Genomic DNA, 23,211 nt, shown 5'->3' with positions numbered 1-23,211 from the left:
TCCCTCGCATCCTAGAACTGGGTAGGTGCCACGAGGTCTCGGAACTGTGTGCAACCAGGATGGAAGCGGGTGCTCGCCCAGCCAAGGTGGAAGAGGTCTGCGCGGTCGGAAGAGGCCGCGGGTTAAGGCGCCCCATGAACACTCAGAGCCAGCGCGCGCAGGGGTCGAATGTCTCGTGCCCGAAGTGTGGCTACGATCTCCCGCACCCCGCGGAATGCCCGGCAACGGGAGTCAAGTGCGGCAGATGCGGAGGCCCTGACCACTTCGCCAGAATGTGCAAATCTGCCGCCCCCAAAATTGTGCCGAGGGGTCCAGTTCGAGCCGGCTTCTTCCGGCCCCAGAGGGCCTCCAACGTTGCCCAGGTGGACCAAGGTGACGAGGGGGCCCCTCAGGAGGAGGAGGAGGAGGAGGACGAGGATGAGGAGAACGTGTTTTTCGTGTCCAGTGTGAGCGTGCTCAAGTCCCGCTCCAAAAGACAGCCCCGGTGCAACGTGCTGGTTAATGGAGACTCTGTGCCGATGCTAGTGGACACTGGCGCATCTGTAAATGTGATGGCCCGCCAGCATTACAAGACCATGCTGGCCCCACCTGCGCTGGCTGCGCCGAGGGCACGCATATTCGCCTTCGGCGGGGACCGGCCTTTGCCTCTAGACGTGTATTCGTGGCTGGTGTGCAGTATGGGGACTCACACATACGGGCTAGATTCTATGTCACACCGGTGAGCGACAACACCCTGCTCTGCTGTGCCGCGGCGGAGGCACTGGGTATCGTCACGTTCGCCTATGCAGTGTACTTAGATGACATCCAGGTCCTCCTGGCCAAACATGGATCCCTGTTTGAGGGCATTGGACAGCTGGTGGGTGAGCCGGTCCGGCTCCATATCGATGAATCTATACAACTAGTGGCGCTGAAGCACCGACGGGTTCCTTTCCATCTCAGGGATCTGGTGGATCGTGAACTGGACAACCTCGTGGGGCTGGACATAATTGAAAAGGTTGAAGGACCCACCCCCTGGGTGTCCCCTATCGTCATCGCCCGCAAACCCAAGCAGCCCGATGCTGTGAGAATCTGTGTGGACATGCGGCTCCCCAATAAGGCCATAAAGAGGGAGCGACACCTCACCCCCACCATGGATGACATTATTGCGGAGCTGCAGGGAGCGAGGTTTTTCTCCAAGCTCGACCTGAGATCGGGCTATCATCAGGTGGTCTTGCACCCAGAATCCAGGTACATCACTACCTTCACCACACATCGGGGTCTCTATCGATACAAAAGACTAAGCTTTGGGGTGTCCTCCGCAGCGGAGGTCTTTCAAAACATAATAAGGGGTGCACTGGCGGATCTGGAGGGCGTCCTTAATATCAGCGATGATATCCTGGTGTACGCCAAATCGGAGACGGAGCATCTGTCACGCCTGTCCAAGACTTTTGAACGGCTACGTTTGCTGGGCCTCACCTTGCACAAGGACAAGTGCGAATTCCTGAAGACGGAGATCGAATTCTTTGGGTTCGTATTTAAGGCGGATGGGGTGTCACCAGATCCCCGCAAGGTGAGGGACATTAAGGAGGCGCGCCCGCCCGAGAATGTCGCGGAGGTGAGGAGCTTCCTGGGGATGGTCACTTACTGCGGCCGTTTCATCAGAAATCTCGCATCCCGCTCTTAGCCTCTGAGGTCGCTCACCAAGAAGGACACCACCTGGCAGTGGGGCCCTCTGGAACAGGCGGCATTTGACGACATTCGAGGGGCTTTAGCGGCGCATGACACCATGGCATTTTTCGACCCGAGCCTACAGACGGAAATCGTGGTGGACGCCAGCCCATATGGGCTAGGGGCGGTGCTCACGCAAGTAGGAAAAGACCAGGAGGTCCGACCAATAGCCTACGCCAGTAAGGCCCTGTCCGACACTGAGCAACGGTACTCTCAAATCGAGAGGGAGGCCCTGGCGGTGCTGTGGGGCTGTCGGCACTTCCGCCTCTATATCCTGGGGCGTCCCGTGACCGTGGTCACGGACCACAAGCCGCTGTTGCCGATCATGGCGGGCGAGATCATCTCGCCCGCCAGTGAGAATTGAGCGCTGGATGCTCGCCCTGCTGGAGTATGGGGTGTCATTGACCTATCGTCCCGGTGCCAACAATGCGGCGGACTACCTATCTCGACACCCCAGGAACGACTCGCAGGAATCGGCATCGGCGGAGGAAGCCGACGAGCACGTCTGCCTGGTCGTAGAGACTGCGACACCCAACTCCATGCAGGTGGAGGAACTTGAGGCTGCATCGAGAGGCGACGAATGTTTCGCCATCCTGAAGGAGGCCATGCAGAAAGGAGCCTGGAAGACAGTGCTGGAGGCGGTGGAGCGACGAACATGTGAGGCCCGGGTCACACTCGAGCAATTGTGGAGAGTGAGAGAGGAACTAACATTCTCCGAGTCGGGGCTACTGCTAAGAGGGGAACGGATCGTAGTGCCCCAGACCAAAGTGGCACAGGTCATCGCGCTGGCACACCAAGGTCATCAAGGGGCCCCCAAGACCAAAGCTTGCCTCCGTCAGAAGGTGTGGTTCCCTGAGCTGGAGCAGAAGGTGGAGGCGTTCGTGGCCTCTTGCGTGTGGTGCCAGGCGGCGACCCCGGCCCAGAAGGAACCGTCCATTGAAGCAATGCCCCGAGGGACTCGACCATGGGAAGTGGTGCACGCCGACTCTGGATCTACATCCAGAGGCACGCATTTTCTGGTGGTGGTAGACGAGTGGTCGAGGTATCCGGAAGTTGAGTTTATAGACTCGGTGGCGTTTGAGAACGTGGTGGTGGCGCTGGAAAAGATCTTTGCCACTCTTGGCCTCCCCTCTGTGCTGTGCTCTGACAACGGAGCCCCATTCCAGGGTGAGAGTTTTGCCGAGCTCATGAAAGTGTATGGAATTCAACACCGGCGGGTCACCCCACTGTGGCCCCGCGCCAACGGGGAGGCCGAGCGCATGATGCGCACTCTCAACAAGGTGTACAGAATTGCCCATGGAAAAGGGGAGTGTTTGCAGAGGGCTCTGTACGTCTTCCTACGTGGTTACCGAACCACCCCTCACTCGTCAACGGGGGTGGCTCCGGCAGAGGCACTCTTCCAGCGGTGCCCGAGAGATGTCATACCGGAGGTGGGAGACAGAGACCCTGCCATCATCGATAATGAGCAGGTGGAAGAGGACAGACAGGTCAGGACACAGATGGAGAACATCAGGAGGGGGCTCAGACCCCCATGCATCGCACTGGGGGATGAGGTGCTGGTGAGAAATCGGCACCCCCATGGAAAACTGTCTCTCACGTATGAACCCGCCCCCCTAGATGTGGTGGCCGTCAAGGGGTCAATGGTGACTGCCTCGGATGGAACTTCATCGGTAACTAGGAATGCGTCGTTCTTCAGGAAGATTGGTGACCCCAGAGTGGACAGCCCGGACAGCCGAGAAAGTGAAGGCGCTCTGGATGAAGGTGGGGGAGAAAGCTCCGCAGTGGAATATCCGGCTCGAGGCGGACCCAGTCCAGGAACACCAGCCAGGGACGGTGGCAGGAGGTACCCCCTGAGATCAGGGCGTGGGAAACCTGCCCGTCTCAATGACTATGTTACGGACTGAGCTGGGGAGGCTGACCGGGGACTAATGGTCAGGCCACGACAGGTACCCACGGGGGCTCCGGGGTGGCTGTCAATAAATGGGGGTTTTTGTTGAAATTTATAGAGTTATATGTGTCATAGATGTGTGCTAGTTAAGTACTCCTGTTTCCAATTTGTTGTTATGGAAAAGGAGGAGTGTGGCGTTGCCCCTTTAAGGGTACGCACGCGACGGAGTGACGTTCACTCCGTCGCGTGCTCTGTTAAATAAACGGGGCGGCTCCTGGTGACGTCAGATCACCGGGGAGCCCACACCGACAACATCACTGTCTCCGTGTCTCATTATCACGGGGGTGGAGGGCTCACGGAGGCGGCCCATCGGAGACCGCCAACAGCTGTTATTTTATTTCTTCTTGTTTTTTTTTCCGTTCAATAACTTTCTTGGGTGCATCGGGTATCAGGGAGCATCCGCTGGTGTCGACCTCATCCAACGTATTTTAGGCAGTGGCATCACCAGGAATCAGATTTAGGAGAGGCACAGAGGGAGCGCAGACATCTCAGAGAAAGTAGCCCAGCTGAGATAGGCCGCCCTCCCCCCAAGCCACCCTTAGCGATACCACTGATTTTAGTTAACAGAGAAGTTGACCATATTCAATTTTAGCTCTTATAGATTAACTACTCTGCGTTTTTTTTTTAAATCCTGTTTTAATTGACCTTTTGAATCTGTTTACACTTTCTATTTTGTGTGTTTTGTTCATCTTTGTGTTCCATTTTACGGTCCTCTAGCATCTTTACAACGCACTTGGCTGCCTTACAAGACTGCACAGCAGCATTACCGTCACGTCCCTCTTCCTCGTCACAGTACCTACCTCTGAGGCTCCGCCACCATTCCAGGAACCTCTTTTCACTTTCACTTTAATTTCCTCTGAGGTATAATATCTCCCCTTTACCCAGACGCCCCAGATAAAAAATGTCCTGTCCTTTGGCCTGGATCCATTCTCTCGGATGTAGGGCACCCGGGAACACCGTCTGCTGGCACCCCTTGAAGGCCCTTTGCCTGGGCTCTGGTTTCTTATTGTGGGGCACGCTTCCAGTTTTCTGGCAGGGTTTGGGCTCTGGTGGAGCGGCATCAATTCCTTTTCTTCTCGGGTCGCCTGCAAGGTGAGGGGACCTGGTGGAAGTCTTCGGGACTGGGGCTTGAAGGCGAGTGCGCTTTGCTGGTCCTCATCCTGGTGGCCGCTCTGGTGGTCTGCCGGGTTGTTTGTTGGTGCCGCCCTGTCATGGGGGCGGCCCTAATTGGCGCAGGCTTGAGGTGGCCTGGGTTGCCTTAGTAACCCTGCTGTTTCCACCGCTCTCTTCTCCCTGGCGGCCGCTCAGCCGTTGGATGTGTTGTTGTGCCGTCCCCTAATGGGGCCGGCCCTGGTTTACATGGTTAAATGTTAAATGTTAAAGGTATTTGTATTGCGCACCGTCACCAACGGAATTGGTCCCCAGGCGCTCTGGCGGATCTGTAAACGATAAGGTGGGATGGGTTAGTAAGGGGAAGAGGGAGTAGGATAGTGAGAGGAGTGGTGTTCTGTTGGCAGCTTCAACTCGGTATACACCGGGTGCTGAGCTTTGGTGCAGGTATTGGATCGGTGTCAGTCGCGTCTGCTGTTGCTCCGGCTTATGTGTTGTTGCAGTGCTGTGAAGTGCGTGCGGCTTGTGGTGCGAGAGATGGTTGGTTGAGTTTTTGAGTGCGATAAGTATGCAGAGTTTGAGGTTATATTGGTTATTGGGTTACCTGACCTTTAGCTTGCTAACATTCACAGTTTTGTCTAAGTGTGGCGCTTGTTGGCCTTCACAATCCTATCTAGAAGCGGCGCAGGCTGGTGTTCACAGTTCTAAGTGTGGCACATGCTAAAATTCATGTTTCATCTACGCGAGGACATGCTATCCTTCAATCAAAATCCTATCTGGATGCAACGCAGTCTAATGTTCACAATTTTATCTAAGTGTGGACATGCTAATATTTACAATTTCTATCTAAGTGTGGACATGCCAATATTCACAATTCCATCTAGATGCGACGCAGGCTAACGTTCATAATTCCATCTAAGTGTGGGCATGCTAATATTTACAAATTCTATCTAAGTGTGGCCCTTGTGAGAGCTGCCAGGGTTCCCATGGTTCCCGGCAACGCTCCTCCACTCCTTGCTCTCTGTTTAGGTTCTGTGGGCCGGGGCCTCCGTCAGATTGTTGCCGCCATCCCCTGCTGGGCTCCTCGTCCTGGTGTTGGTTCCCTGGTAACATGAGCAAACATTCTAAAAAACGGACGCATGTGGATACTTCTGCCTCTTCCACTTCTATGGATCAGCCTAGGAAGAAAAAGGCTGCTAAGGATGTTGGGAAAAAGGCCCTGTGTTTATCCTTGTCCCAAAAGAAGATGAGGAGCCTGATCAAACAGGCTATTTGTGAACATGAGGGGGGAAGAAGCTCAAGAGGGCTTCCCCTCGTCCTCTTCATCTTCCTCTTCATCCCTCCTCCTTGCAAGGGCACACCTCAGATGCAGAGGTTGAAGGGAAGTACCTGGACAGGGAGAATGTGGAGTCTGTCCTGTCGCAGATCTGGGACGGCATGGGTTTCTCTGAAACTTTGGTCCAGGGCGATTGTACATATCCTACCATCAGGCAAAACAAACATACCCCCAAGATGAGCCTGCCTCTCATTCTCAGACATTCGCAAAAAAGATTGTTAAAGAATGGAAAGACCGAGAGTGGGTGTCATGCCCCGGTTAATGGCAAAGCTCTATCACTTGAAAGGTGTGGACTCCTTTCTTTCTGATTTTGTGGAAGTGGACCATAGACTTGCCAGTTTGGTAGGCTGCTCCTCTATGACAGCAGAGGCGGCTGCGGTTTGGGGCCCTGTGGACCTCAAGATTAACTCTGGATTGAAGAAAGACCATGCTGGTGCTCATTTCGCTCTCACGGCAGTTGTCTATGGGTCCTACGGGGCTGAGACTGTATTGGGGGCTTTAAGAAGTTATGCCAGCCTCTGGAGGAAGGTGTGGATTGCGCTCCTCTTCTCTCCAACATACAGAAGCAGGTCGAACTGCTTTCAGACTTGGCGTATGATGGTGTACAAGGCTTGGTCATGGCACTGGGTGCCAGTATTTCGGCACAGCAGCATATCCACCTTCAGCACTGGAAGACCGAGGGCTCCCAGAAGATGGCAGCTCTACAGCTTCCGTTTGAGGGGGCTAAGATATTTAGGGACGCTTTGTAGGAGAAGGTTGACAAAGTATTCCGACCCGACACGCAAGTTACGGTGGAAGCCCTCCTCTGCTCCAAGAAAGCCTCATCATCGAAGTATAGATATTGTCTGGGGATGGATCCCGGTCCTTCTGGAAACTGAAGGGGGTGCCTTCCCACACACTTCTCACCCTTCGGGGGAGGGGCAGAAGCCCTGATGGTTTGGACAGGCTGGTGTGTGGTTGACTCTGGCTGTTTTTCCCATGTGGGCCTGGTGGTCCTATGATGCATGGGGTCTCTGCATAATCTGGGATGGGTATCGAATGGAATTTTTGTCACACCCAGTACAGCTCAGAATGGTTAGGACTCCTACTCCACGCACTCAACGCAAGAGGTTGGCAATGTTTACAGCCCGGAAGGACTTCTTACAGAAGAATGCTATTGCTCCAGTTCCACAGGTCCAAGGGTGTCTGGGGTTTTACTCCTGGGTCTTTCTGGTTCAAAGCCATCCGGGAAGCACCAGCTCATCCTAGACCTCAAGTCATTGAATTGTTTCATATGGAAGGAGTGGTATAAAATGGAGACTTTGCAAAGAATGACACCTCTGCTTCAGAAGTGGGGTTGGTTGGCATCCCTGGATCTGCAGGACGCATATTACTATGTGGCACTTCACCCTTCCCAGAGACAGTTTTTCCGCTTTTCTGTGGGGGGCAGGCATTTTTAGTTTCAACTCCTTTATTCTGGGTTGCGCTCAACACAGAGGGTTTTTGCCAAGTTGGTGGCTCACCTGATGGCTTACCTTCACCTGCAGGGTATTCAGCTTTTCCCCTATCTAGATGACTGTCTGGTGAAGGTGGACCTACGGGAGAAGCTCCTGGCACATCTTCGTCTGGTCTGCCAGGCCATGCAGGACTGGGGGTTTCTGGTCAACTGGAAGAAGTCTCACTCGATTTCCTCCAGTTTCTGGTTTTAATTGGGGCCCAGTTTTGAACTTGGTGGGGAGGGCTTTCTTGCCCATGGAGAGGATCCAGCGGCTCCAGTTAGTTCTCGCCAGGGTTCTTCAGCAGCATTGGGTCCTGGCACGTCTGTTACTTACTCTACAGGGAGCCATGGCCTCTTGTGTTTTTCTAGTCCTGTGGGTCCGGGTTCATCTGCGTCCCCTCGTCTCCTATCTCTAGGCTCACTTGCTCCCTGCTTTTCAGGCTTACAAGGCCCGTGTCTAGGCCTCCCCGGACCTGAAACAGGAGCTTCAATGGTGGTCGAGTGCCTGAAATCCCTGGAGGGGGGTGGATCTGGTGCGCCCCATGAGGACCGCTCTTACCACAGATGCCAGCGGATGAGGTTGGGGGGCTACTCTGTGGTCCCGGACGACTCAGGGGTTGTGGGCTCCCAGGGAGAATTTTCGTTCTTCCATTTGGAAGAACAGATGGACGTACGGAAAACACTACTGCCTTGCCGTATGCCAAATGTCAGGGGACAGCAGGGTCTCAGTCCCTGAATGTCTTGACTTCTCAGATTACGGTCTGGGGGGGTAGGGGCATCTGATCTCTCTGGAGGCAGCGCATATCGGGGGGGTGTACAACATCCAGGTGGATCCCCTTAGCCAGTGGTTTCCCACGTCCCAGGAACTAGTTCTGTCAGGGTCTTTGCAGAAATCGGTCACAGGTTTGGGCATCCAGGTCTGGATCTCTTTTCCTACCCTTCATCTGTGAAGGTTCCCCTCTTCTGCTCCAGGTTCCAGAAAGTGTGGGACTAGGAGGCGGATGGCCTAAATCTTGTCTGGCTGAGGGGTCTATTGTATGAATTTCCTCCTCTCACTCTTCTCCCCCGGTAGTTTAGTGGATCAAGGGGTGCAGGGCTACAGTCCTCCTCATGGCTCTCATTTGGCCCAGAGGGGGTAGTTCCCTTCTCTTTTGGATCTCCAGGATCAGGACCCATGGTTAATTCCAAATTGGCCTTGCCCTCTACAAGCCGGGCTGGGGTGCGATGTCTGGAAGATTCAATGGGCAGTCTAGAAACTACAAAGTCTCGGTTGACTACTCTGGGGTTTTCAGGCCCAGCCATTGACTCCATTCTTCGTGCCAGGCGTCTGTCTATGCTGAAGACCTAAGAGCGGCACTGGAGGCATTTCCTGGCTTGGTGTGGGTGGCATAGGGTTCCCCCTCTTTCGTGTGGGCTTCCTTCTGTGCTTCAGTTCCTCCAGGAGGGCTTTGAGAAGTGGCTTGAAGTGTCCACCCTTCGCTCCCAGTGGGCCTCCATTAAGATACTCAAAGGGGATTCTGAGGGCAAAATGGATGGGGAGGCCTTGGTCGGGAGGTTCCTTAAGGGCCTGGCTTCTTCTCGCCCCTGTTCCTTTAAGGGTGTTCCTCCTTGGTACCTGCTTCTGGTCTTGAGGTTTGTCCGGGGTCCTCCCTTTGAGCCTCTAGCTGACAGATATCAGGCATCTTACGCTCAAAATTGCCTCCTTGATTGCTATCACTTCAGCACGTAGATTGGGGGCAGTGGGGGCTTTGTTTTGTGCCCTCCATTTTTGCAGTCCTCCCAGATGCTATCATATTACGCTGTGACCCCAGATTTATTCCTAAGGTGGTGTCGAGCTTCCACACGTCACCGGAGCTGGTTCTCCTGGCATTCGTTCAGGATCCTCAGGCTCTGAGTAAGTGGCTTGGCACTCCATTAGGAGGGCGGTCCTGGAATACCTGTCTAGAAATGAGCATTTAGACAGTCTTATTGTTACCTTTGGGCCGGTGGGTGCTGGTCAGAAGGTCTCTGTGGACTGTTATTTCCATGGCTTATGTGTCTGCTGGTATGCCCATCCCAGCTCATGTCCGGGGTTGTTCCACTAGGGGGATGGTTGCTTCCTGGGCAGACGTCCTGGGACTGCCCCTGCAGGAGATTCGCAGAGTGGTTACTCGGGCTGATCAGAGCATGTTTATCAGGTGCTACCAGATGAATGTGCCTAACTCCAGGGATGGGTCCTTTGAGGTTGGGGTTTGTATGCAGGTAGGAGCTGATTGTTCAAGGGGAATACAGTGGTGTTGGTGTTGCAGCACTTCCGTCTCTCTGTGTCTCATTGGGACCTCTCCCCGGGTTGTGTGCTTTGGTAAACCTCTGAGGTAAGTACTGGGACGAGGAAGAGGGAAATGGAGGTAATGGTCTGATCACTGATCGATGATTTTCATTACTCCTAGTCCTACGCTTCCTCATCACAGTGCTGATAACCCTCCTCTCCCACCCTGCGGGGAGGGTCCCATGCGCTGGCTTGGAAATTGGTAACTGAGGAGCCTGGGTACGTAGGAGGAATTATACCTCAGAGGAAAAGAATGTGTAAAGGGGTTCCTGGAATGGAGGCAGGGCTTCAGAGATAGAACATGGTGGCGAGGAAGATTAGGACTAGGAGTAATGACGATTACTGGTAAGTAACCACAGCATTTTCATCTATTATTACCAAATAATTTAGTGCCTTGTGTTCATGTGATCTAGCAATGGTTGTGTTGATTCATCAATGTCATATACATTTTATTCGTCTAAGTTAACTTTATCCTGTCTGACTGCGAGCTAAGTACTGCTACATTTATTGGTGTCCAGAAACACTTCATAAAAGAGGCATGAATGACAATGATGATTGTTGGGGTTGCATACAGGAAGTTGGGTCACTGCAACACATGCTATGGAGCTGTGTGCGAGTCAGAGATTTTTGTATTCAAGTCTGTGATGTGTGTGACAGGGTTTCGGGCGGGGGGGGTCTGACCTTGATTTTAGGACAGTGATTCTAGGTGATGACTCAGGGTTGGCTGATGTGAGTTCCGCCCTTAAAAAAAGTATTTTTAGAGCTTTCATTGTGGCTAAGCGACTAATTCTTCGAGGTTGGAAAAGGTCGGATCCCTCCTTCTTTTGAGGAATGGGTCCAGGAAATGCACTGCCTGTCTAGGACGGAAAAGTTGATTTACAAATCGAAATGTAAGTTGTCTTTATATGATAAGATCTGGAATGTGTTTAATGCTCTCTTTTAGTTTTTAGTTTTTATGCTTTTTCTTTTTCTGTTGTTTCTGCCTGTTGATATGATATCATTTCTGTATATACTTGTAAATAAATAAATAATAATAAAAAAAAATAAGTACTGCTACAGCGCAACCGCTTGATTATTCAGTACCTGTAGCAATTCTGCATTTTTCACTCGCAATATCTGTTATAAATTGTACATTACAATCCTTCACAATAGCCATTGTATATTGTGTTTTTAATAGTCTATTGTGAATTAGAACTCCGGAAGGGTGAATAACCCTTCCCCATTGGTCAATTTGCGGGCTATAGGAGCCGGTATAGGCTCTGAGTATCTTTATAGCCCAAAGTTTCTCGAATAGCCCGCAAGCTTGGCCTTTGCTTTTTTGTAGCTTGGAAAGCTGAGCACTAAAAGTGTGGGGACTGTGAACTTGAGGCTTTTGTACATGGGTGCAAATGCATAGTTGGGAAGGAGATAGAGGAGACTTTCAAAAGTAGTTAAAACTAGAAAGGAGGAGATCAACTGTTTAGCAGCATTGAAAGGAATAAGATGGCAGATTGTTCTGATATTGAGGAGGTCGAGTCTGGCTGCAGTTGCAGATTTGGAGACGAAGAGCGAGACATCATCAATTCCTTTTCATGGGTTGGCATTAGACACCCCGAATCAGTCACATCATATTGTGCCATTTTAGGTGATGTAAATATTTGCAGCTCTAGTTAACCAGTTTTGACTATGAACATTTTAACCCGACTAGGATTCCGTCAACATTCTTAAAGTGATCAAGATTTGTTGTATCGAGCGAGTAATAGTTTGTTATTTTTCCTTGTACTGTCTTTTCAGGCCGTTCAGGATCAGCGTTTGATATCACCTCCTGGGTGGGGCCCCTCTCTTTGGCATTTAGAAATGTTCTTAGGTTATGCAGACAGTTCTCAATTGGTGGTACCAAGGTTGCTTTGTTAGTTTCACTTACCGAGCAGACCGGTGTGCTGAATTCATCCTTTTCTTCACCGTTGGCATACATCTTCCTTGGGAGTATTTTTATTTCCCGGGCATTCGTTACCATCTGACTGCAAGATAGTGATATGGGAATGCACTATATGTGCTTTTCACGTGATGCCTTCAGGCCACTGAAGCACCGCTTCAGTGTGACTCTCAAAATGTATACTATTTGAGTAGCACAGAAATCCTGACTGAGTGTCGCACCAGAGGTTCAAAGGGTCTAGCCCTACAGTTACCTGACCAGCAGCAATACGGTGTTCATTAGTGCACAACCCTGCAATATTCCATCAACTTCCATCATAGTGCTGGCTTTGTCAATGCTTTTTTAACAGGATTTCAGTACAAGGAACAGATGCAAGGACACACATACTGCTTAAAAATCAAGTAGCCGAAGACCCATTTGGTTAAACCATTTTAATATATCAGGAGCTGAATTAGCTAGTTTATAGCTGCAAATAACCTTTCATAAGGTTGCTCAGAAAGCACATAGGTAGTTTCAAAGAGAACTCAGGGGTGGGTGGTGTTTTGGGGGGTGTTATGGGACAGGTAGTGGGTGGGAAGGACCTAGTATGACCATGTGTGGTCAATGACTGGGTAAAAAGCCGCATATGAGAAACAGCACTTGGATGGTAGTCAGCACTTGGCTGTAGTTCTTGCCCCTGAACTGGAGTAGTTTTTCTTCATCCCACACATGACCTACATTTTAAGCGGAAGAGCTGCAGAATGGACTTGGGTCTTCTTATTCATCCATCGCTGAAGATACTGAAACCACAATCACAACCAGAGGCGCACCCAGGATTGTCTACCTATTGGGGCCTGAAGTCAATGTAGTTTGGCCCAAAGCAGTGACATTAACAGCTGTCAATGCCCACTGTCAGTGCTGCTGAGTGGGCATTTACAGACTTTGGATGGGCCTTGCCCACTCAGGCCCTACCCGGTCTATGCCTCTGATCACACCTGCAGGGCTTTTTCGGGAAAATCTGCAAGCATCGGAAAGAAAGGAGCTGCGAATGGAGAGGGACATGGCGATCTGTCTCTTTGTGGTCGCTTGGGCTTATCTTCATCTTCAGTCAATGGCACAGGGAAGATGGATGGGGGCGGATGGACTTCATCCCTCCCATTGGAATGAGGTGACAGTGGTGCCAGGGTTCTGAGGTTCTTTGATTCAGCTATGAGGTGCCCAGCAGTTGAGGATGGAACAGACAGCTGGACTGAAACCTCAGCATCCACTGGGGCTACAGACAGCACCCTCTTTCAATGCGTCAGCGTCCTAGCTGACCATGTGGCTAGAGTTGAACTTGTTCTCGCTGGTCCCATTTATTATTTCAATAGTGGAAAGCTTAAGCAGTATCTTTGCATGTTCTCAGACTCTTTCTTTGGAAACATTTGCCAGAATTTGTTGTTTCATTCGCTATCCAGTGGTTCACATTTTTGCCTATCGCTAAAACACCAATTCCACAACTCTTGAACAAGGTCGCCAACGCTCTTTGCCCCTGCAGTGGATTCTTAATCCATTGGATGGTTCGCAGGGACCTTGTTTGCGTTCCCTTCATTTCCTGTAATTGCAATGATCCCCTCGAAGATCATAGGAAGGGATCTGATGTCATAATGGTGATCCCATTCTGGATGACGAAGAAGTTGGGTCCTGATCGTCAGGCTCCTGTTGGTGAACTCTCAGCAGCATCCATGCTCGCCGATGTTCCTTCCACTCCCCGAAGGAAGTCTCTCTTCCCGTCACCTCTTGGTTTGGAAATTGAGAGGGGGGGTTTGCTCCAGCATCAAGGTTTAACTAGAAATTGACCAATTTCTTCCCAGCAATCACACATTGAGGGTATCTGGTAATATTATCCCCACCAAAGATATGATATCGCCTTATATATGGTCGTCTAGAACGGCCATAGGTGATATTTTTAGTGGGAATAATATTAGGGTTTTTTCGGAGCAGGGGTTGTGGGGGTGCCCCCCGCTCCTTTTAAAATAAAATAATACAGGGGTTGCAGAGGTGTCCCCCGCAGGTACCATGCCTTAATATCTCCGCAAAAATATGGCAATATTTTTGTATGGTGATATTTTTGTAGGGATATTAACACATGGAACCACATTGAGGCAGTGGACCACTTTCTGGGCCTGATGCGAAATAAGCCACTCGTACCCTTGCAGGGTGATCCTTTTCACACTTGATTCTTTTGGCCTCAGGCATTTTACTAAGCCTGGCAATTGCTTCAGTGCTAGTTGAGCGGGAAGCAATTCAGGCATTCTTTGAGGCTTGCCTTGTTTTCAGAAGTTACTGGTCATGCTTCCTGCCTTCTCATTAGTTTTAAATCAGCTCTGCTCTCGAAGAAAGGGGCTCTCCTAACCTGGGACCTGACTTTGATTTTGAGATGTCTTCCATTTTCCTGCTCTGAGCCTTTTTTCACAAGGGGCATTCAATTTCTTGTCTTGAAAGTTGGTTTTCTAATAGTTTTTCCTTGAGTTCACAACTTTTAGGGGCATTGTCATTGTCCCACCCATGTCTGTCAGTCTTCTCAGGCATGCTGGTTCTATAGACAGGTCCTCCTTTTTTCTTTGTACTGAAGAGCTTGTCATCTTTTCATGTTAATCAGGAGATCTAACTCCCTACTTTCTTTTTACTTCTATGCCTCTTGTGAGGAGGATCGCCCGCGCTTGCTGCATGCCTATAAGCGATTTTGATGGATTTGAACAGACCCCGTTGTTTTTCTGAAATTAGATTCACATGTGCACGTAGACCAGCCCGATAGGTCAGATCTATGATAGCAAAGTCGTGCGGGTTCCCCCTCCCATTGCCTTGGTGCCGGCCGGTCAACTCAAGGGGTGGAAGGCTCATGGGCTACAGTCAGGTCAGTTCAGTTCCCAACATTTTTAGGGAAGCCACTTGGTCCGTTCATCACCCTTTCGTCTCTCGTTATAAGCTTAGGGTGGCTGATGATTCCGATTCCTTTTCTGGGGGGATGGTGGGTAGTAGAGGTTTGTGTTCACTACTCCTTTGAGCAGCGGAGGAGCCTTCTCTTACATCTGTGTTGTTCTTTTATCTTGGTGTCTCTCAGTGGTGATAGAATGGCTCGGGATTTTTTAACAAAGTGATAAAGGTGACGAGTGGTGGTGGTTTTACCCCAGAATCAAATATGATAATTCTCCTTACAAATAATTGCATTATTTTTATATTTTTTTGTTTAAAGCACGGACGTAGCTCGGGAGCAGTGGAGCGCTGTACACGGTGTAGGTGGCCAGCGTCTGGGTTGGCGTCTTTTATCAGTAGGGAAGTACTTTGTATTGTGGTCTGTGTGTTCATCAGGAATTCGTTTTTTGTCAGGTATTGTGGAAAAGGTTTGAGAGCCTAGTGGAATTTGAGAATTGTGGGGGCCTTCCGAGCTGAACTGGGATCTAATTATAAAGCACCCCGTTGCTGTGCCCTGATAACTCTTGGTAATGCCTGTTACCCCAGCTCCTTCTCTTCTACGCCACATTTGATGATTTGAGTGGTAGCTTCGGTGACTTCTAAAGTTCATAGCCTTATTTTATTCTTTAATCGGACCCCCACCCCCATACCCAAATACGGATTCCTTAAAAAGTCTCCATCCACACTGGACATCTAGTTTATAAATAAGGATTGGAAAACGCCAAACGATGGACCTTCCTTCCCGGGGTATGGAGGAAGTAGGTGGCAGAGTAGGTGGCAGAGCACGGGTAACGGGTTGAGAAAATGTAGGATCGTCTGCAAAGGGAGGACCCGCAAACAATCCTTCTCTTGTCACCCACCAACCCTCTGGAATTATAATAACGACTTGCCCTGCCCCCACCATTTTTCAAAGCTCTTTATGCTCCTGTGCGGTGGAGACAGCAGCCCCCGGCGATAAGGGGACTGCGGCCCTCAGGAGAAGCCCCCTTGTGAGGTTTGTAGGTGATGTTTGAGAAGCCCCTTTTATTCAAGGCGGTAGCAGCTTGGCAGCAATTGCAAGTGCGTCACTCCAATCTGACACCTGGTTTCCGACTTGGGAGCAATTAGTTCTTGGTGGAGTTCCAGTTTCAGGGCGCAGGTGCCCAGTAAACACAACATAAACAGATTTGGTTTCTATAGTGTCACATTAAACATGCTTATTTTCCTTCGCGTCTTCTAATTGCAAAAGACAGTTGCCTAGGTGTGCAGCATAAGTGACACCATGAGACGCATAGCTCAATAAACATTGGGGATATTTTTTCGCCACACAAATTAACTGTAAAATGGCGACGCCGGCGATTGAATGAAGAGGAATGAATGGGAGTCGTTTAAAGGCTAGCCCTGGAAGCAGGAATTCAGGTGAGGCTCCAGAATGACAGGGAGGAGCCGAGCAACCTTTGAAAACAGTCCCTTTTTAATGGGAGGCAGTGTCTCCCAGTCTGGGTTCAAAGGGCCAGAATGGCCTAGCCAGCCATCTCTTTGGACTCCTATGCCTCAATTCAATAACACAACTAGAGCCTAGAGGCCACTGGTGTAAGGACTAAATGTTGCTACACCCCACTGAACGTCAGTAGCTTCGTGGCATTGTAAATAACAACTAAATGGTAGTCATGTTGTCACTTGATGAAAGGCTGACACATTTCAAACATATGCAAGCAGATCTCTACCTGAACCCACTTAACAGAAGTTCTGTTTTGTTATGTTAAAGGCTCTTATACCGCGCACTGTTGCCACCTGCGTGGTCTCTTGGCGCTCTAGGAGTAAATGATTTATCTTCTGCTGCGCAGCAGTAATCTGCACACAACATAAGTGTGGAGTAAGAACATCCTGAAATCCACTCAAACTAGTACTGCAGACACGCCACTGCCAACTATTGCCACCTAACATCACAACTACATTCGCACATTTCACCAAAACCTATGCGGTAGCTTTGCATCAGGAAGCCAAGACCAAGAAAAAGAGACCCACCAACCTCACTATTTTATTTCAAAGAAAGCTGACCTCGCCCCGCCTCCCACCACTTCATGGAATTTCACATCGGCTCCAATGCCGCCACTATGCAATGGGACCTTTGCTCTTGGCTGCGCAATGCATACCAGACTCAACCACACCGCGACGGGTATCAACCTATCTCTGCCCTATCTCAGAAGCGAGACTCCCCCGAGTCCGACGCGATATACCATTTCCAGACTGACAAAGGACGTCACTTGAGTATGCCTCATTTCAGTCTCTTTTAACCCTACCTACCAAACACTCAAATTTCTGTTTTCAATGTTGGCACACACAAACCAACTAAGCAACTTGACTTCCTAATACCCTCTCACCAGATGGCAAACAACAGAACATTACACCTCTTCAACCAACTTACATACTACAGCCCCAAGCCACTGTCTCTGAGCACATGGGCACAGGCGACAAACCCCTCAATGCCCTTCACACAAAGCTCCTGGAAATGTACACACTCAAAGAGCACAGATGTTTCGTCTTCACACATCATCACAAGAGCACAAGAATCTTGCATTTTCCCCTCTTGCTCTGGCTAACCTCCCCTTCTCTTTCAGAGCCTCAAAGCACCTGGAGACCATGCAAATGGCCAATGTGCGTGGTCCCCATCCTAATAACATAACACTCCTGTGCATATTATAAATGGAGGATAGCTCTGTGGCAATGCACGCGTCTTGGAAGCAACAGAGGTTCGAATCCCGGATCTCCACTTGAAACCGTTCTGGGGATTAAGCGCGTTATAAATAACCTGCACTTGCACGGTCAGAATTGAAAAGGCCTAGTAGGATCGTTACCTCCCCCCCATTGCCTTGTTGAGCCTTGAGACACACGTGTATAGGCGTATAATAAATGACCAATACAATAATATTTAAGAGAAAAAAAAACGCGGAACTATACATTCCAAAATGCAAGGATGTGAGCCTAAAAAACAGGACCGATTTATTATTTCACGGGCACAAGTTGGGATCTGCCCTACGGGTGGATCCCATTTCAGAAGAGCCTGTGTGATAAAGTAATTGTCTGACACCGCACGCACCTTGTTGTTATGCATAGTGTTCATAACATTAACAATGTCAAAAGAAATTCCCAAAAAGTCAACATGCTCATTTTGAGCTTGATTCCCAAAATACGCATGTTCACTTTTGGGGAATTTCGTACCGCACGCAAACATCATCGACCAGTCAACTGTATACAATGTAGAAAATATGGCTACTTTGAGGTTCAGTTAACTTAGGAGTTTGCGCAGATTGAGAAGCCAACCAGGGGGTATGAAATGACGATGGTCCATATAAGGGCCAGTTTCCCAAACATTAACACTTAAAAGGAGCCGAGACACATGCGAGAAAGGACCACTCTTACTCATTTGGTTCTCTGTGAAGCCACTAATAAAACTGCTGCCTTTTCGAAATGCACTGCGACAAACAAAGCGGCAATGGGAAAAAAGGATTTGTATCCAGGTTCTAGTCCCTGTATGTATGTAAATGGATTTTTTCTCTCTCTATAGAAAGGGAAATCTGTGGATATGTGTGTGTGTCTGTTCGAAATGTTCAGCATACTTCCCAAAATGCTACAAACCTGAAATCTGGCATGTGGATGGGTTCCATGGTGTAGACAATGTAAATAGTAGAAAATATAAATGTTTCTATTTTCTCTTTTTTTTAAAGCGGTCTGCAATTCTTCGGTGTGTGTCTGTTCGAAATGTTGGGCATGCACCCCAACATCACACAAACCTGAAATGTGGCATGTGTATAGGTTCTATGGTGTCAACAATGTAACAAGTATAAAATATTTATTTTTAAGTGGTCCGCAATACTTACCCCTGCCATGTGGCTCATCGCGTCGTAGTTCTGTCGTAGTTCTATGTTCATTGTTCCTAAAGTTCAGCTGTTCATGAAAACTTCAGCAGGTCATTGTTCCTAAACTTTCCACACTATCAGCATTCTAGCTGAAATTAGCACCACTCACTTTTGAAGTCATGCAGGTGACACAATACAGTGCTTTTGTAGAAATGCGGGTGACGGGAAACTGTGCATGTCTCTTGAATAGTGTGCGCAATGACCCACCACTAATGGTCCTTCTCTACTGCTATGTCCACACACTGCACTCCCTCTCTGAAATCATTTGATCAATGCAATTTAAATAGCATTTAATTAACTTGTGCTTAAAACTAATAAGTAAACAATGTTTACAACAATATTACAAACAGCAATAAACTTCCATTTACCCATGTGTATCTTCATTTTCTAAATGAAGGGCATTCGCCTAGATGTTGATGCCACTAAGCATCTATGATGCTGAGCAATATATGTTTCAGAATACTTTGCTCTCAATTGGAAGTGTAGGTTGTATGTTAACATATCTAGGTCAAACTTATCAAATGATGGTCACTTTGAGATGTGATTGGAACACTGGGCAAATTGTCAGGGTACATGGGCATGTGAACTAGATACCTACAGAAGCAACGAAAACATTTCCCCTATACACAAGCTAAAACTGTTGGCTGTGTTGATGTGTGTTGTCTACCTTTACACGTACAATTGTATACAGTAAATGACATATACAAACATGCACACAATTGGCCCTCGATACATACAGGCCCAAACAAAGGCAGTAGTCCTCTTTGGTGTATTCCATTCAGCCGCCAAACCTTCATTTTTTCTAACTGCTGGCCTCTTTGCTAAAACCTAAAGTGCAACAACAAACATAATGGGCACAAGTATTGCTTCCCCCCTACCTAAACATTTAGTTTTGCCTCCCAGGAAACTCATAGTTTGGCAAAGTGAGACACTCATTTGATCACCGTAAAGTACCTCATAAACAAGACAATTAGCCAAGTCATCTTCTACAAGAACATCAATGAATGCCCATCCCTTCCTTCCTCATATATTAAGCCTTTCATTGGTCATGTACTTCTGCCTTCCGCTCATGTGCCCCCAACCTCCTGCTCCTGCAGCCATTCTCTGGCCCTTTTGATTAAGCCAGCAAAATAGCACTTTTAGTCCACCATAAACCCAAACCGTTAAATCTGGCATGCCAGTGCTGTAGAGCAATTATCACACTGTTAAGGCTGTGGAGCAGTTTAAGGATGTACATCTTCACAAAGAGCTGCTTATTTAGGAGATGGGTGCCTTCTTAAATAAACTGTGTGCAACATATTAAGCCATTGGCTGTTTCATGGGAGGCTGGGCAGGCTATAGTCCCCTGCCTCTGTCCAGCCTGTTTTTGAAAGGCTTGCTTCTCTTCCACGGTGGAGATTGAACAGACTGGCGCTGCTGTGACCCCCTCTCATCTGTACCCTAAGCTGTCACCCAGTTTACCCGCCCCTAGAAGCGGTCCTGCATATCACCTTGGGGCCGCATGAAGGGGGTGGGGCAGCTGGGGATTGTCCACTGTGGGATGGATAGACATCATGGAGCAGGTGGTCATCCCCTGTCCCTAGGGTGCCTGGGAGAGTGACTAAGATGCTTTGTACTACCTGCACCGCCGTCATGAGAGCTCTCACATGGGCATTGATTTCACAAGAAATTCCAGATTGAGTAAAAAAGAAAAGTCCTAATTTGATTCACCCTGGGGCCAGTCGATGTGGGGGCGGGGGTTAGGTTGCTCGTGACATGCCAGGCAGTACACTACTAAATAACCTTTGCGTAGGTTTTTGCTCCTGTCCTCGCTTTATCCCGATTTGAATTGCAAGATAGGGTTACCTAAAATTAATCCACCCCCATGCCCCACAAAAAAATAGAGGAAATGCCCTTGTGTGTAACTGAGGTTAAAAATGTACAAAACAAATATATTCAAAGAGAAAAAGCACAAAATAAATATACCATTTTAATTTAAGGAAAACTAATCGGAGTAGAATACCAACAAAAGATCTTGAACCGAATTAAGATGCGATATTCTCATAGATGGCGGCTGACTCTCCAAAACTGACAACATCCCAACCTCCGGCATTGCCCCTCAACCTTTGTAATATTCAAAAGGCCTAATTTACAAAGCTTTTTCAGTGGAGTTTTCCCCATTGAAAAACATTTCAAAGTCCTCTCCTAGGTCTGGGACGACCTTTAAGAATTTCAGATTAAAGTCTGTGTGCAGATTTCGGTGTCTCTGGCCTGGGTCTCTGAGGCACCACCTTTGATCCTTTGATCCTTTGATCCTGCTAGCAGCATTTCCCTGCACCCCAGAACAGCCTGGAGGCATCTGGCAGTTACGTATGCACGCTTACCTATCACGATAATGCAAAGATTCTGTCAGGAACAGCGAGTCCCTCCTCCCATGGAGCACCACTGCTGAGGCAGAGGAAACATCACCATGTTGCGTCCTTTGCGTTGGAACACTGAAGCTGGGATTCTATCTTCTGAGAACAACTCAGGAAGCTGAACGCTATAGGAGACAGAACATCCACTCCTCATAAACTACTACCACCCCAGCCAACCCGTGTGGGAGTGGAGTTCCAACCATCCCATCTAGATGTGTTTTGCTAGCATTCTTCAATTCAATATTAGTAGTACAGTACGATACCTTTCATCAAGTGTTTCAGTTGACAGGTGGTCCTGCCCGCTTTACCACACCCGTGAACCCCTATACATAAAATGTAATTGAACCCCAACATTTCTTATGTACATTTTATATAAACACGATAAGAACCATCTGTAGTGTGAAGAGAATTTGATAGATAATGTTTCCGAGCCCCTATAAAATTAATTGAACCGTCTAAAAATATGGTGGCCCACCGACAATGTTATATAACATTTGATTTAAATTTTATATGCATTTGCTAAGAACTTTAATTTATTTGATAAAAACAGGTATATAATCTATGGGTGGTTCCAAGGCTATGATGCTATTAGGGGTGGGGTCTCACAATGTGGATATATAGCTGTTATTGTAGGCCTTGAAAATACGTGGGCTCTTCAGACTTTTTGGGGCTGGCCAGCATGGTGTCAGGGAAACTGTAATTATGAACAGCTGCAGTTACGACTAGGAGAAAACAGCCCCCAGCAGCTTCAGCGAATCTGATGATAGTTCTACACCTCACTGCCCTATGGGAGAATACAATAGTCTTGATGCAATGAAGGACTCTTAGCCGTTGATTACAGGCCATGATTGCTGGGGTGCTCTGCAAGAACATGACTACACTTTCTGTCAGCAGTCAACTGCCTCTCATCACCACTGTCATGGGGCAGTCTATTGGAGATGTCATTCAAAATACTCTGGCGAGTGCAGCTGAAGAGATTGATATTTTGGAAATTGCTACCAGTGCTTATGCCGAGGTTCTCGAGCAGCCCATGGATGTAGGTCCCATTCTATCATGTGAAATGGAACCTGTAGACAACAGATACGATTCCATGGTCATGCTGAATGATGGAGTTGAGGTAGCAGAGTGTGACACTGACCTCCTGAACATTTGGAGAAAACAGGGGGTGCACGGAGCATGGCTATCGAACGTTGTGCCAGTCAGTGGGTATATTTTTTAGGGAAACGTTTGTATTTTCTAAGGGTGTGGCAACTAGCCCGGAGTCCACACCATGCATTTCTGTTTTTATCTACAGCCTCTAACTGATCAGAAGGAGGGCAATGAGGAGAGTCAAGCTGTAGCAGAGACTGTCAATATTTATTGTGTTTGTTGTTCAAATAACATTGAAAACCCAGGGAATTGAGATAATAGTGTGTGTACACAATGTATCTCAATAATGGAGACCGATAGTGCTAAAGACAATGCAGACACATCAGTTCGGGTCTGGGTTGATATCCTAGCCATTCAGTGCTTCACAGCTGCAGTGGTGAAAACAACACTTTTACAAATGGACGCCTGGCATAACATTGACGATCCGCAGCAGGAGGCTCATGAATGTTTGGAAATAGCCTATTTATATAAATTGTTACATAAAATATGCTACATGTTGAGCACTAAACATCTTGTAAAAATAATGTGCCTAATACAGGCCACAGCCCAGCTAAGGGTTGGGAGCTAAGGGTTGGGAAAGAGGAGGAACAACGTGTGTGCACAACATTGTGGGATAAACAAGTGGCATATAACTCGCTCTTGAAAATGTAGACGGGGTGTCCATTGTGTATTAGAAGTATAAATGAGAAAACGGTTTGCAAGTGGGGGCTGGGAGTAAAGTATATCTAAGCCAGTACAGGATAGAAATATGCATGGTGCCCCATAAACTGACCGAGATTGAGAATGTAGATACATTACATGTATTTACACTTATTTGCAGGAAATAAAAAAATGAACACCTGTTGAGAAGCTGACAATTTAATGTGAAACCCACCAGTGGATGTATACAACAATGAATGTTGGCTTTTCTTAAAGAGCATTTAGGCAGTATAGCCCCAAGGATGTTGTGTTATCTGCAAACACCCTTTTGGGTATACGGACATGAATCTTACAATGTTCTATGTATTGTGAATATATGTTCCACCAGATGCC

Source organism: Ambystoma mexicanum, chromosome 3p (assembly GCF_040938575.1).
Source record: "Ambystoma mexicanum isolate Mex_15411 chromosome 3p, UKY_AmexF1_1, whole genome shotgun sequence".
Taxonomy (NCBI): Eukaryota; Metazoa; Chordata; class Amphibia; order Caudata; family Ambystomatidae; genus Ambystoma; species Ambystoma mexicanum.
The sequence above is the reverse complement of the archived record's forward strand: the minus strand, read 5'-3'. Positions refer to the sequence as shown.